This window comes from Pristiophorus japonicus, chromosome 7 (assembly GCF_044704955.1).
Source record: "Pristiophorus japonicus isolate sPriJap1 chromosome 7, sPriJap1.hap1, whole genome shotgun sequence".
Lineage (NCBI taxonomy): Eukaryota > Metazoa > Chordata > Chondrichthyes > Pristiophoridae > Pristiophorus > Pristiophorus japonicus.
Genome location: NC_091983.1, coordinates 66,185,766 through 66,200,242, shown reverse-complemented (window position 1 = coordinate 66,200,242; position 14,477 = coordinate 66,185,766). Strand labels below are relative to the sequence as shown.

At 47.1% G+C, this 14,477-nt stretch overlaps 1 pseudogene; it reads left to right on the top strand.

Moving 5' to 3' along the window:
* Positions 1 to 454: 454 nt before the first annotated feature.
* Positions 455 to 693, top strand: LOC139267605 (U2 spliceosomal RNA; annotated as a pseudogene).
* The last annotated feature ends 13,784 nt before the right edge of the window (positions 694 to 14,477 follow it).

Genomic DNA, 14,477 nt, shown 5'->3' with positions numbered 1-14,477 from the left:
GCTTCTCCTGGTGAAAATGTGTCTCTTCTGGTTCCGTACTGTCTATAGTATCCAAGGCCCAGTCTCAAGATTAGTTCACAGTTGAATAGCGAGGCTCTGGTCGCTCATTGGTGGCCTCTTCTCTCCGTCCCAGACGTAGTGCTCAGTCCTTGTAGAGGTGAAACAAGCGAGAGCAAAAGAGAGAGAGCGATGGCCATGCGGACACCTTTTATATCCAAAGTCTGTTTGCTTCTTCTGGCCAAATAAAGTTTTTTGCCTTGTTTTGAGGCTTCTGTCTGAGTGGCCCATGTGTATTCCAGTGATGGCTGGTGATAGGTTTTCGCTGCCAACCAGTCTGGGGCTTAATGGCTTTCTTTTGTTCTGGTTTCCTGCCTCTCGGGGTTAGCTCATCCAGGCAATGGTCTGAACACTGACCAGTTTACATCTGATCTATCTCTGATGAGTTCACATTGCTTAATCTTCTCGGCCTTTTGGCTAAGATCATGCGTAACTGGCCTGACAGGGGAGTAGCCACCATGACCTCTGGGTGGTTCTCCCTGGATCAGGAAAGTATATGCTTGCTTTTTTGGAAACAGGAGGTGGGTGGGGTGGCTTGACCCATCCACCTCCACGGAGGTGTGTGGGGGACCTGACCCATCCACCTCCATGGCACGAACCTGGTATTGCAGTACTTCCAGGAACGGTGCAGTGGCTCTAGGCCTTTTGGCTAAGAGCATTGGCGCAGAGTGATCCTTGGCATGTGCAAGGTGACCTCTGGCGTTTGTGATTTGACAAAGAATTGGAACGATTGGCTACGAATTTCAAAAAAAAAAAAAAAAAAATGGACCCTCCATCTTTGCCCATTACCTGTGATGAGTTGCCTTCTCCTGGCCATTGTAACTTGTCACAGACCACCCCCGCCCATCAGATGTGGATTTTGTGTATAACATGGAAAAATACCTGGGCCCCTCCACAACAGGCTGTCAGCTCTTTCTGCAGTGAGAAATATTAAAACGCAATGTCCAGATAATGCCCAACAATCCTTGGGGAGCCGAGGCTTACAACAATGTGCTCACAACTCCATGTTGTGCCCTTCATAGGGTTTTACATCCCTTCATCGACATGTGTCACTTCCACTCTATACAGCATTCGCAAAGGTTAACCATTTTTAAAACATATGGATTGAGTCTTTAAAGGGGTTGGAACAATTTTTACCCTTTAAATTTGAACTGTAACTAATCTGCTTGCCAAGCTACACCCCGCTCAGGCTGCTCACTGGCATTTACATTAAAGAAACCGAGCATGTGCGAAAACTTGAATGGACCGTGTAGCCAATTAAAGGGACCGTCCACAAAAAAAAATTAGAGGGAGCATTGACTGTAACCCCTTTAATTGCACACCCAGCAGAAAGCCAAAGCTGTTTGGGAAACGTAATAAAGTTATGAAAGAAGCTGATCTCACAATCTCAAGTGAGGCCGGACAACCACCCCCTCAGATATTAGTGCATGGTGTGCCTAATGCGATCCAATCTGTATTGTCTTTGTAACCTGATACCTGAGCCAGGCACAGTCTCAGTACTCCAGGGGACAGTTGATGATTGATTAGCCAGTGGGCTTATTAATGGGGCAGTCTTGTCACTGGGGGCAGGGGTTCTTCCCACTTGGCTCCAGATAACTCAGCAAGCCAATACGCCAATGGTAGTCCAAACTTGGAAAACCTTCACAAGGGTGCTTACTCCAGGAGTAGCACAATGCACCCTTGTGAAGGTTGGTATGCCTTATATTTCAGGGCGTACAAGCGGCCACTATTGCGCCAAGTCACCGCTGAGCTTTAGGAGCGGAAACACCGGTTTAGGGAGTTCCTGCCCCTGCTCAATTCCCAGCCCTGCTCATATCCTGTCATTTGCCTTGTAATGGGCAGACAGAAGTCCCCCCCCCCCCCCCCCCCACTTTACAGAAAGCTCTCAAAATACCGCAGACCCAATGTAACCAGATCTGAAGGAATTCTTTTGGAGTTCTGCTGGCCTCCTGCCAAAATTACAATGGGAGATTGGTAGAATCCCTGCAAAATTTCTGTCTCTGTGAGTTTGGAACTAATCTAGTTGGCACAACTGAAGTGCTGTTAGTTAATCTGCCGCACTTGCAACAGCCTGGTTTGTATAACAACACCATTAATTAATGTCAACCTTCCTTTCTCTCGTGCATGTGGCTGGTCTGAAGCCAAGAGTCACAACCTGAAGCGGGAATTAAGGAGTTAAACACATTTTAGATTAGGAAGACAAAAACACAATTTGCTGATGTGGCAGAATTAGCAGGTGCAACTGGAGGACAATGGTACAGTTCCTGTTATTCAGAGCTAAGGTCGTAGGCCGAGGATGTGGCTTCCTGTTGTATTCAGAATTTAGAACTCAATTCCTGTTAGTGGCAGGATGCAGAATTCAGGATACATATGTTCCTACCCAAGGAGGATGTAAAACAATTAACAAAGTTGAAATTAAACAATCTGTAACAAAGAGAAAAAAATTGTCAAGCGGTAGAAAGACTGACCAATGATAATGTAACTGAAGACCGCTGTGCAGACTGTCTTGGGACCATCACAGCCCATTTGGGGCCTTATAATGTTGGTAAAACAAAAGAAAAATGAGAATAATAATGAATATGGAGAGCATTTATGGACAGCATATCAGGAGTCGTCAGGCTAGGCCAACCCAGACTGGAACGATATCCCCTTCTGTAAAATGTTTAAAGATGGGTTGTTGGCAGAGCATCAGAAAATTCCCAAAATGAGGGTAATAGCAACCAATACGTATGATGGATTGGTACAATGGCATGTCAGGTAGATAGTGAGACAACAAAACAGATAAAGACCGAGGTGGCGGCTGTGAGAGTGGGGAATAGTCAGGAGTGTTATAATTGTGGAAAGATGGGACATCGAAAAAGCGAGTGTCCACACAGTAATCCCCACAGAAATGTCGGAACTGTGCAGAACCAGCCATTCCAAGGACCATTGCTGGGCAAAAGGGGGGGCCGGGGGCAGGAAGGACAGGGACCAGATAAGGAAATCCCACGTGCCAACCTAACCGGAGCAACTAGGCAACAACTACTCCAGGCCTTGAAGGAACTGGGGCATGATTGAAGGTCAGTGGCCCCCCTACGGAGTGAAGGTGACCCGCATATTCATGTGACAGCAGTGTTAGGGGGCCGGCAAGGTGATATGTTAATGGATACTGGGGCATTGGTCTCTATTACAGACATCCCCTTGTCAACTACCTGAAAAATCCTGACAGTAAGGGGGGTGGAAGGGACCAATTCGACTGCCAAATTAAGCACGGTTGTATTATTGGAAGTAGCTGGGATCTTACAACTGGCCCAATTTTACGTAATGCCAACAATGAGGGTACGATACTAGGAATAGAGTTATTGGATTAATTAGGGGTGCTGGTGGACCCCCGGGGAAAGAAGGTAATTTGGGTAGAGGCCAATGGTCAGAAGACGAGTGTGTCAGGGAAGCAAGATAGGTTCAATGGACATGCTAAAGTAGGAAGTGCCCAGATCATAACAAGGGATTGGGATGTGCTAGGACAGTGGGGAGCCGTCTGCCGGCACATTAGTGGAGTTTGGGCAACGTCCAAACAAGACTGTGGGATGGTAGGGGGGGACCTTGTGGTGATCCCAGGACCCGAACATACCTCACATAAAAAATATCCCATTAAACCAGAGGCAATGACTACTGTAAAACAAATCGTAAAGGAGTTATTAAATAATGGAATACCTAGAGAAGCGGAAGGAACTACCAATTCCCCGGTATGGACAGTAAAGAAGCACGATGGGTCATACAGGCTGACCATTGACTACACAGCTTTGAATAAGGTAACCCCAAGACAGCACTCCATTGTGGCAAGCCCCGCTACCATATTTAATGGGTTGAATCCCGAACACCAGGTGTTCACGGTACTAGACATAGCCAACAGCTTTTGGTCCATACCCCGGGCAAAGGAATCCCAGGATAAATTTGCCTTTATGGTGGGTGACCACCAGTATACTTAGAGGCAGGTCCCACAAAGATTCCACAATAGTCCGGCAATATTTCATCGAACCATGAGCCGAGCCATAGATAAAGTGGACCTGACACCATACAGAAGAAGTACAATACTGCAGTATGTAGATGACCTGTTGATAGCCTCAGAAGATGAAAGGGGGCACACAGGCACATTTCTAGAGGTCCTAGAAGCCTTAAGGTAAATCCCAAAAAGGCACAGATTGGACAAGCCACAGTACAGTACTTGGGACACGAGATCTCCCAAGGCACTCGGACAATGTCCAAGGATAGGAAAGAAGCCATGAGAATCATGCCCCATCCAAAAACAGTCCAAGGAGTGCGCAAGGTACTGGGACTCTTTAACTACTGCAGGAATTTTATACCTGTTATGTATGTAAACCTGTAAATACCATGTCTAACCACCAGAGGGCTTATCCCCTGGAGTCCCAAGGGATCTCACAATCCCTTGGGAGCACCTGGATATAAGGAGGCCTTACAGGCTGGAGAGGCACTCTGAGATCTGTAATAAAGGTCTACAGTCACACCTTACTTTGAGCTTGCAGTATCTAGTCTGACTCTTTATTCAAGACATAACAACTGGCGATGAGATACAAATGACGAACCCCACTGCAACAATGCACAGAACCTTGGGCATCCTGGAGAAATTTTTGGAAATTTTGGGAAAACTTCGTGGAGCGACTCGACCAATAGTTCGTGGCCAACGAGCTGGAAGGAGAAGTGAACATTGCCAAACGAAGGGCGATCCTCCTCACTGTTTATGGGGCACCAACATATGGCCTTATGAAAAATCTGCTCGCTCCAGCGAAACCCACAGACAAGTCGTACAATGAGTTGTGCACACTGGTCCAGGAGCATCTAAACCTGAAGGAAAGCTTTCTGATGGCGAGGTATCGGTTCTACACATACAAGAGGTCTGAAGGCCAGGAAGTGGCGAGCTACTTTGCCGAGTTAAGGCGCCTTGCAGGACATTGTGAATTTGAAGGACACTTGGAGCACATGCTCAGGGACTTCTTTGTACTTGGCATTGGCCATGAAGTAATACTTCACAAACTTTTGACTGTAGAGACCCCAACCTTGAGTAAAGCCATAGCAATAGCCTAGGCGTTTATCGCCACCAGTGACAATACCAAACAAATTTCCCAGCACACAACTGCTGCTTCAAATACTGTGAACAAAGTAACGTTGTTTTTGAATCAAAATGTACAGGGCAGGACTTATACGCCTGCAACTGCACGTCTGCAGATGACTCAGAGTCCACCATCAAGGGTGGTGAATACAAGGCCATTAACACATTGTTGGCACTGCGGGGTGATCATCGTTTCCATTCATGCCGCTTTAAAGGCTACGTTTGCAAGGGCTGTGGAACAATGGGACACCTCCAATGTATGTGCAGGTGAGCTGCAAACCCTGCTAATCCTGCAAACCACCATGTTGCAGAGGAGGACAGATCCACAGTGGATCACAATGAACCAGAGCCTCAGACCGAGAAGGCAGAGGTATATAGGGTGCACACATTTACAACAAAGTGTCCCCCGATAATGCTGAAGGTTGAATTAAATGGACTCCCGGTGTCCATGGAGCTGGACACGGGCGCAAGCCAGTCCATAATGAGCAAAAAGACGTTCGATAAATTGTGGTGCAGCAAGGCCTCAAGGCCAGTCCTGACTCCCATTCGTACTAAACTGAGAATGTACCCAAAGGAACTGATTCCCGTAATTGGCAGTGCTACGTAAAGGTCCCCTACGATGGAATGGTGCACGAGTTACCACTCTGGGTGGTACTGGGAGATGGCCCCATGCTATTCGGCAGGAGCTGGCTGAGAAAGATACGCTGGAACTGGGACGACGTCCCAGCGCTTTCATCCGTTGACGACACCTCCTGTGCCCAGGTCCTAGACAACTGCCCTTCGCTGTTCAAACCAGGCATCGTGAAGTTCCAAGGAGCAAAAGTGCAGATCCATTTGATTCCGGGGGCGCGACCCATCCATTACATGGTGAGAGCAGTACCTTACATGATGAGAGAGAGGGTGGAGATCGAACTGGACTGCAATTAGAGGGCATCATTTTGCCGATCAAATTCAATGAATGGGCCAGTCCGATTATTCCAGTCCTCAAGGGAGACGGCACCGTCAGAATCTGTGGTGATTACAAAGTAACTATCAATCGTTTCTCACTGCAGGATCAATATCTGCTACCGAAGGCAGACGACCTATTTGCGACGCTGGCGGGAGGGAAAACGTTCACGAAGCTGGACTTGATCTCGGCCTACATGACCTAGGAGCTGGCAGAATCATCGAAAGGCCTTACCTGCACAAAGGTCTCTTCATTTACAACAGATGCCCGTTTGGGATTCGATCGGCTGTGGCGATATTCCAGAGGAACATGGAAAGCTTGCTGAGGTCGGTCCCGTGCACCGTGGTCTTCCAGGACAACATCTTGGTTACAGATCGGGACACTGTTGAGCACCTGCAGAACCTGGAGGAGGTTCTCAGTCGGCTCAATCGTGTGGGGCTCAGGCTAAAACCCTCGAAGTGCATTTTCCTGGCGCCTGAAATGGAATTCCTGGGGAGAAGAATCGCGATGGACGGCATCAGGCCCATCGATTCGAAGACGGAGGCAATCAAGAATGCACCAAGACCACAGAACGTGACGGAGCTGCGGTCGTTTCTAGGACTCCTGAACTATTTTGGTAACTTCTTACCATGTCTTAGCACATTGTTAGAACCCCTGCACTCTATACTGTGTAAAGGTGATGAATGGGTATGGGGTCAAAGCCAAAAAAAGGCCTTTGAGAAAGCTAGCAAGCTGTTATGTTCAAACAAATTGCTTGTGTTGTACGATCCATGTAAACGTTTGGTACTAGCATGTGATGCGTCGTTGTACGGGGTCGGGTGTGTATTGCAACAAGCTAATGAATTTGGAGAATTGCAACCAGTTGCTTATGTATCCAGAAGTCTGTCTGAGGCCGAGAGGGCCTACAGTATGATCGAAAAAGAAGCATTAGTATGTGGTTACGGGGTAAAGAAAATGCATCAATATCTGTTCGGGCTCAAATTTGAATTGGAAACCGACCATAAGCCGCTTATATCCCTCTTTTCTGAAAGCATGGGGATAAATACGAATGCATCAGCCCGCATCCAAAGATGGGCGCTCACGTTATCCTCATACAACTGTGCCATCCGCCACAGGCCAGGCCCAGAAAACTGTGCCGTTGTTCTCAATAGGCTGTCATTGCCCACCACAGGGGTGGAGATGGCACAGACCGCAGATTTAGTCATGGTAATGGAAGCATTCGAGAGTGAGCAATCACCTGTTATCGCCCGACAGATTAGAACCTGGACGAGCTAGGACCCCTTACTGTACTTCGTAAAAAACTGTGTGCTCCATGGGAGTTGGTCCAGTGTCCCGTTAGAGATGCAGGAAGAAATAAAGCCGTGCCAGCGGTGCAAAGATGAAATGTCTATACAGGCGGACTGCCTCCTATGGGGAAATCAGGCAGTGGTGCCAAAAAAGGCAGGGACACTTTCATCAGTGATCTCCACAGCACCCACCCAGGCATCGTAATGATGAAAGCGATAGCCAGATCCCACGTGTGGTGGCCCGGTATCGATGCAGACTAAGAGTACTGCGTGCACAAATGTAATACATGTCCACAGTTAAGCAAAGTATCCAGGGAGGCGCCACTAAGTTTATGGTCCTGGCCCTCCAAACCGTGGTCCAGGGTCCATGTCGACAATGCAGACCCGTTCTTGGGAAAAATGTTTTTAGTGGTTGCAGATGCCGACTCCAAATGGATTGAATGTGTGATAATGTCGGCAAGCATGTCCACTGCCACCATTGAAAGCCTACGGGCCATGTTTGCCAAGCACAGCCTGCCTGATGTCCTTTTAAGTGACAATGGGCCGTGCTTTACCAGTGCCGAGTTCAAGGAGTTCATGACCCGCAATGGGATCAAACATGTCACATCTGCAATGTTTAAACCAGCGTCCAATTCTCAGGCAGAACGAGCAGTTCAAACAATCAAGCAGAGCTTGAAAAATAGCTGAAGGCTCACTGCAGACTCGCTTATCCCGAGTCCTGCTTAGTTACCGCACAAGACCCCACTCGCTCACTGGGGTCCCTCCTGCTGAACTGCTCATAAAAAGGGCACTTAAGACAAGGCTCTTGTTAGTACACCCTGATCTACATGAACAGGTAGAGAGCAGGCAGCTTCAATAGAATACATATCATGATCGTGCAAATGTGTCACGCAAAATTGAGATAAATGGTCCTGTATTTGTATTGAACTATGGACAAGGTCCCAAGTGGCTTCCTGGTACTGTTTTGGCCAAAGAGGGGAGTTGGGTATTTGTGGTTAAACTCTCAAATGGACTCACTGCAGGAAACACTTCGACCAAACCAAACTCAGATTTACGGACTATCCAAAACAACCCACAATAGACTCCACCTTTTTCAACCATCCAATACACACAAGGGCAACTGACCCAGCGGTTGACCATGAAGCAGAACCCATCACTTGCAGCAGCCCAGCAGGACTCACCACCCCCAACAGCCCAGCAAGACCAGCTGCGCAGCAACCCAGCGAGGGCCCAACAAACGACTCACCAAAACCAGCATTTGCACCGAGACGATCAACCAGGGAAAGGAAGGCCCCAGATCGACTCATATTGTAAATAGTTACACTATTGATTTTGCGGGGGGGGAGGGGGGAGTATTGTTATGTATGTAAACCTGTAAATCCAGGGGTACTCAACATCCAGGGGTATTCAACATTCAGGAAGGATAGACAGAAAGGGAAAGGAGGTGGGGTAGCGTTGCTGGTTAAAGAGGAAATTAACACAATAGTAAGGAAGGACATTAGCTTGGATGATGTAGAATCTGTATGGGTAGAGTTGCGGAATACCAAAGGGCAGAAAACGCTAGTGGAAGTTGTGTACAGACCATCAAACAGTAGTAGTGAGGTTGGGGACAGCATCAAACAAGAAATTAGGGATGCATGCAATAAAGGTACAACAGTTATCATGGGAGACTTTAATCTCATATAGATTGGGCTAACCAAACTGGTAGCAATACGATGGAGGAGGATTTCCTGGAGTATAGTAGGGATGGTTTTCTAGACCAATATGTCGAGGAACCAACTAGAGGGCTGGCCATCCTAGACTGGGTGATGTGTAATGAGAAAGGACTAATTAGCAAGCTTGTTGTGTGAGGCCCCTTGGGAAAGAATGGCCATAATATGGTAGAATTCCTTATTAAGATGGAGAGTGACACAGTTAATTCAGAGACTAGGATCCTGAACTTAATGAAAGGTAACTTCGATGGTATGAGACGTGAATTGGCTAGAATAGACTGGCAAAAGATATTAGATGGTTGATGGTGGATAGGAAATGGCAAACATTTAAAGATCACATGGATGAACTTCAACAATTGTACATCCCTGACTGGAGTAAAAATAAAACGGGGAAGGTGGCTCAACCGTGGCTAACAAGGGAAGTTAAAGATAGTGTTAAATCCAAGGAAGAGGCATATAAATTGGCCAGAAAAAGTAGCAAACCTGAGGACTGGGAGAAATTTAGAATTGAGCAGAGGAGGACAAAGGGTTTAATTAGGAGGGGGAAAATAGAGTATGAAAGGAAGCTTGCCGTGAACATAAAAACTGACTGCAAAAGCTTCTATAGATATGTGAAGAGAAAAAGATTATTGAAGACAAATGTAGGTCCTTTGTAGGTCAGATTCAGGTGAATTTATAATGGGGAATAAAGAAGTGGCAGACCAGTTGAACAAATACTTTGGTTCTGTCTTCACGAAGGAAGACACAAATAACCTTCCGGAAGTACTAGGGGACAGTGGGTCTCGTGAGAAGGAGGATCTGAAGAATAACCTTATTAGGCAGGAAACTGTGTTAGGGAAATTGATGGGATTGCAGGCCAATAAATCCTGATAGTCTGATAGCCTGATAGTCTGCATCCCAGAGTACTTAAGGAAGTGGCCCTAGAAATAATGGATGCATTGGTGATCATTTTCCAACAGTCTATCACTCTGGATCAGTTCCTATGGACTGGAGGGTAGCTAATGTTACACCACTTTTTAAAAAAGGAGAGAGAGAGAAAACAGGTAATTATAGACCGGTTAGCCTGACATCAGTAGTGGGGAAAATGTTGGAATCAATCATTAATGATGAAATAGCAGCCCATTTGGAAAGCAGTGACAGGATCGGTCCAAGTCAGCATGGATTTATGAAAGGGAAATCACGCTTGACAAATCTTCTGGAATTTTTTGAGGATGTAACTAGTAAAGTGGACAAGGGAGAACCAGTGGATGTGGTGTATTTGGACTTTCAAAAGACCTTTGACAAGGTACCACACAAGAGGTGTGTGCAAAATTAAAGCACATGGCATTGGGAGTAATGTACTGACGTTGGCAGATAGGAAGCAGAGAGTCGGGATAAACGGATCCTTTTCAGAATGGCAGGCAGTGACTAGTGGGGTGCCGCATTGCTCAGTGCTGGGACCCCAGCTATTTACAATATACATTAATGATTTAGATGAAGGAATTGAGTGTAATATCTCCAAGTTTGCAGATGACACTAAACTGGGTGGCAGAGTGCGCTGTGAGGAGGACGTTAAGAGGCTGCAGGGTGACTTGGACAGGTTAGGTAAATGGGCAAATGCATGGCAGATGCAGTATAATGTGGATAAATGTGAGGTTATCCACTTTAGGGGCAAAAACACAAAGGCAAAATATTATCTGAATGGCGGCAGATTAGGAAAAGGGGAGGTGCAACAAGATCTGAGTCTCATGGTACATCAGTCATTGAAAGTTGGCATGCAGGTACAGCAGGCGGTGAAGAAGGCAAATGGTATGTTGGCCTTTAAAGCGAGGGGTTTTGAGTATAGGAACAGTGAAATCTTACTGCAGTTGTACAGGGCCTTGGTGAGGCCTCACCTGGAATATTGTGTTCAATTTTGGTCTCCTAATCTGAGGAAGGACGTTCTTGCTATTGAGGGAGTGCAGCGAAGGTTCACCAGACGGATTTCCGGGATGGCAAGACTGACATATGAGGAGAGGCTGGATCGACTGGGCCTTTATTCACTGGAGTTTAGAAGGATGAGAGGGGATCTCATAGAAACATATAAAATTCTGACAGGACTGGACAGGTTAGATGCAGGAAGAATGTTCCCGATGTTGGGGAAGTCCAGAACCAGGGGACACAGTCTTAGGATAAGGGGTAAGCCATTTAGGACTGAGATAAGGAGAAACTTCTTCACTCAGAGAGTTGTTAACCTGTGGAATTCCCTATCGCAGAGAGTTGTTGATGCCAGTTCGTTGGATATATTCAAGAGGGAGTTAGATGTGGCCGTTATGGTTAAAGGGATCAAGGGGTATGGAGAGAAAGCAGGAAAGGGGTACTGAGGTGAATGATCTGCCATGATCATATTGAATGGTGGTGCAGGCTCGAAGGGCCAAATGGCCTACGCCTGCACCTATTTTCTATGTTTCTATGTTTCTATGTAAATACCATGTCTAACCACCAAAGGGCTGATCCCCTGCAGTCCCAAAGGATCCCACAATCCCTTTGGAGCACCTGAATATAAGGAGACCTCCCAGGCTGGAGAGGCACTCTGAGATCTGTAATAAAGGACTATGGTCATACCTTACTTTGGAGCTTGCAGTATCTGGCCTGACTCTTTATTCAAGACATAACAATACCCAACTTCGCAGCAATTGCGGAACCCGTGCAGAGGTTGGTAAAAGTGGGAAAACCGTCACTAGAGACCATAGAATGGGGTCCCGAGCAAGAGACCTGAAGGAGGCCCTAATGTCCGCCCTAGGATTGGGGCTCCCTAATATGGACCTCCCTTTCCACGTTTACTGTGAGAACCAAGAAGGCTTTTATGGAGCCGTGGTAACACAAATGTACGGGGACAGACTGAGACCCATAGCTTACTATTCAACCCAACAATCACCAGTAGCCGCGGGCTTGTCCAGATGCGAGGCTGCACTAGACTGTGCCACATGGGCAGTCAAGGTCAGCGAACCTGTCATGATGACAGGCAAAATTGTCCTACACACCAAACACACTCTGGTAGAAATGGTGAATACTGGAAAGCTCCGGGCCGCCTCCAATGTCCGCTGAGCAAAATGGGAATCCGTTTTACTGCCCCACGATGAATCAGTAAAGAGAGTCAGAGATACCGGGGAAAATCCGGTAGAAGGCATCCTCACTAGGGGGTTGCCCCACAAGTGTAACACATTAGAATGGGAAAATTCCCCAGGGAATGTTAATGAGGTAGCTCTCGAAAAGCCAGACCTCACATTGTATGTGAATGGATCCCGATGGTACATCGACGGCCATCCACGTACGGGATGGGCGGTATTAAACCAGCATCTTGAGGTAGTGATGCAGTGAGCGCTGGATGGAGGCCTTTCGGCCTAAGTAGTAGAATTAACAGCACTGACAAAGGCCTTATTACTGGCAGAGGAAAAGGCAGTGAATATATATACAGATAGCAGGTATGCCTTTGGGGTGGTACATGACTACATGGTAGCATGGGGAAGGAGAGGGTTTGTTACTTCTGCCGGCGAGGCCATCAAACACGATGAACATATAAAATTACTATTAGAAGCAGCCAGCAAACCAGCTAAAGCAGCAGTGATAAAGGTAAAGGCCCATCAACGAATGAAATGAGGCTGCGGACAATGCCGCTCGAGAAGCGGCCACATCCGCAGACATAAAGAAAGAGTCAGTCTGTGGCACTACCACAGAAGAGAACATAAACATGGTTAAACTGCACGCAGATACGAACAAGGAAGAAAGAGCAGAAAGGGAGAGGAAGGGCGGATCACCTGGTATAGACTCCGTGTGGAGAAAGGACGGAAAGGTGTTGGCCCCTTCCTGCATTCGGCAAATGATCATGGAGTTACACCACGGCATTAACCATGCCGGGTGCAACGCCATGATATCCAATATCTCACGGGGATGGTAGAAAGAATGAATAGAACCCTCAAAACCTTCCTGAGTAAAGCAATCCAAGAAACCGGACAGGTATGGACGGAACTCCTGCCCACCATATTGATGAGACTGAGTGCTACACCGAACTGCAAAACAGGACTCACCCCTTACGAACTAATGGCTGGATGAGCAATGAAATTCCCTGAGAGAATAGTTCCAGGAGGAGTAGAGTTAGGACCTTTACATGATAGAATTAGGAAGTACATGATAGAACTGAATAGGCAGTTGAAGGGTATGCGACAGGAAGACGAGGATAAAGGAACAAAGCCCTGGTGGTAGTACCCGAGGTGGGGGCAAGGGTAATGATTAGGGTGTTACCAGAAAAACCTGGATTTGGCCCTTGATGGAGCGGATCCTATGAGGTACTGTTTAGCGGAGACACGTGTGCATGTGTAAATATGAAAAGTGGGGGCAGGTGGAAACACTGGTCTCAACTGAACGAATAAAAGGGGCCTAACCAATGACTGACCCCAAATTTGTACCAATATACTTCTCTGAACGGTATACAGAGGCATAACGACAGTTGGGTAAATGGACTAGTAGACGGACTAATAGGAGGGATGTGTATCATATTTGTAATGTTAAGCATAGTCGTTGTGATAATCTGACTGTGGGAGAGGACCCACGAGAGGAATAAGAATGGCCAAGTGGAGATGGTAAGGCTCTGACCCCAGTATGGGCTGTCCAGATTGTGTTCCCCCAAACAGGTGACTTGAAAGGATGCGGGTTATTGGCCTTTTTGGGCCTGCTGGGACTGGCCAGAGGAACAGAATACACGGTGACGCTGTCCAACAGAAACGACAGCGAGAGTAAGATCCCCGAAGATGAAAAGGGGATCACGCACTACTTCAGGAAGCAGAAGAAACAATGTTGGGAGTGTCACGCTAATTCTCACCCCACCTATAAAGGATCAGAGGGTGAGGATGGCGATCAATGCGTTAATCCACCAGCCCCAGGGTGCTGGAAGGTAGGGTGTGATCCGGGACATAGGTTGCTAGATTGTTCCTGGATAACCAAGACCAAAAGTGTGGGGGGGAACAGACACCTATAAAGGCCTCACGTGCCTGAATAATAGGGCCATAGCAGATCGGGCAGCGCTTGGATGTGGGAGCTCAGAAATAACCCCTACACCCACGCCAGAAACTCCGAATCCCCCACCACCAGATTATCCCTAAACAGAGGAAGGGGCAAATGGAGGGCTGGAGATAAAGAAGACAAAAGAAAAGAAACACTTTGGAATACGCCAGAAGATAATCATGATATTTCTAAATCTGACCGATCCAAAGATCCCCGGTTTCTGCGGGTCAAAAACAATAAGCATGTATAAAACTCTGACACTGCGGGCCTTCGATGGACCCGAGTCTAAGACCCTGAGGGTTATCACATTAAAAGGGCAGGTTAGACAAAAAAGGGGGCTATTAGAAATG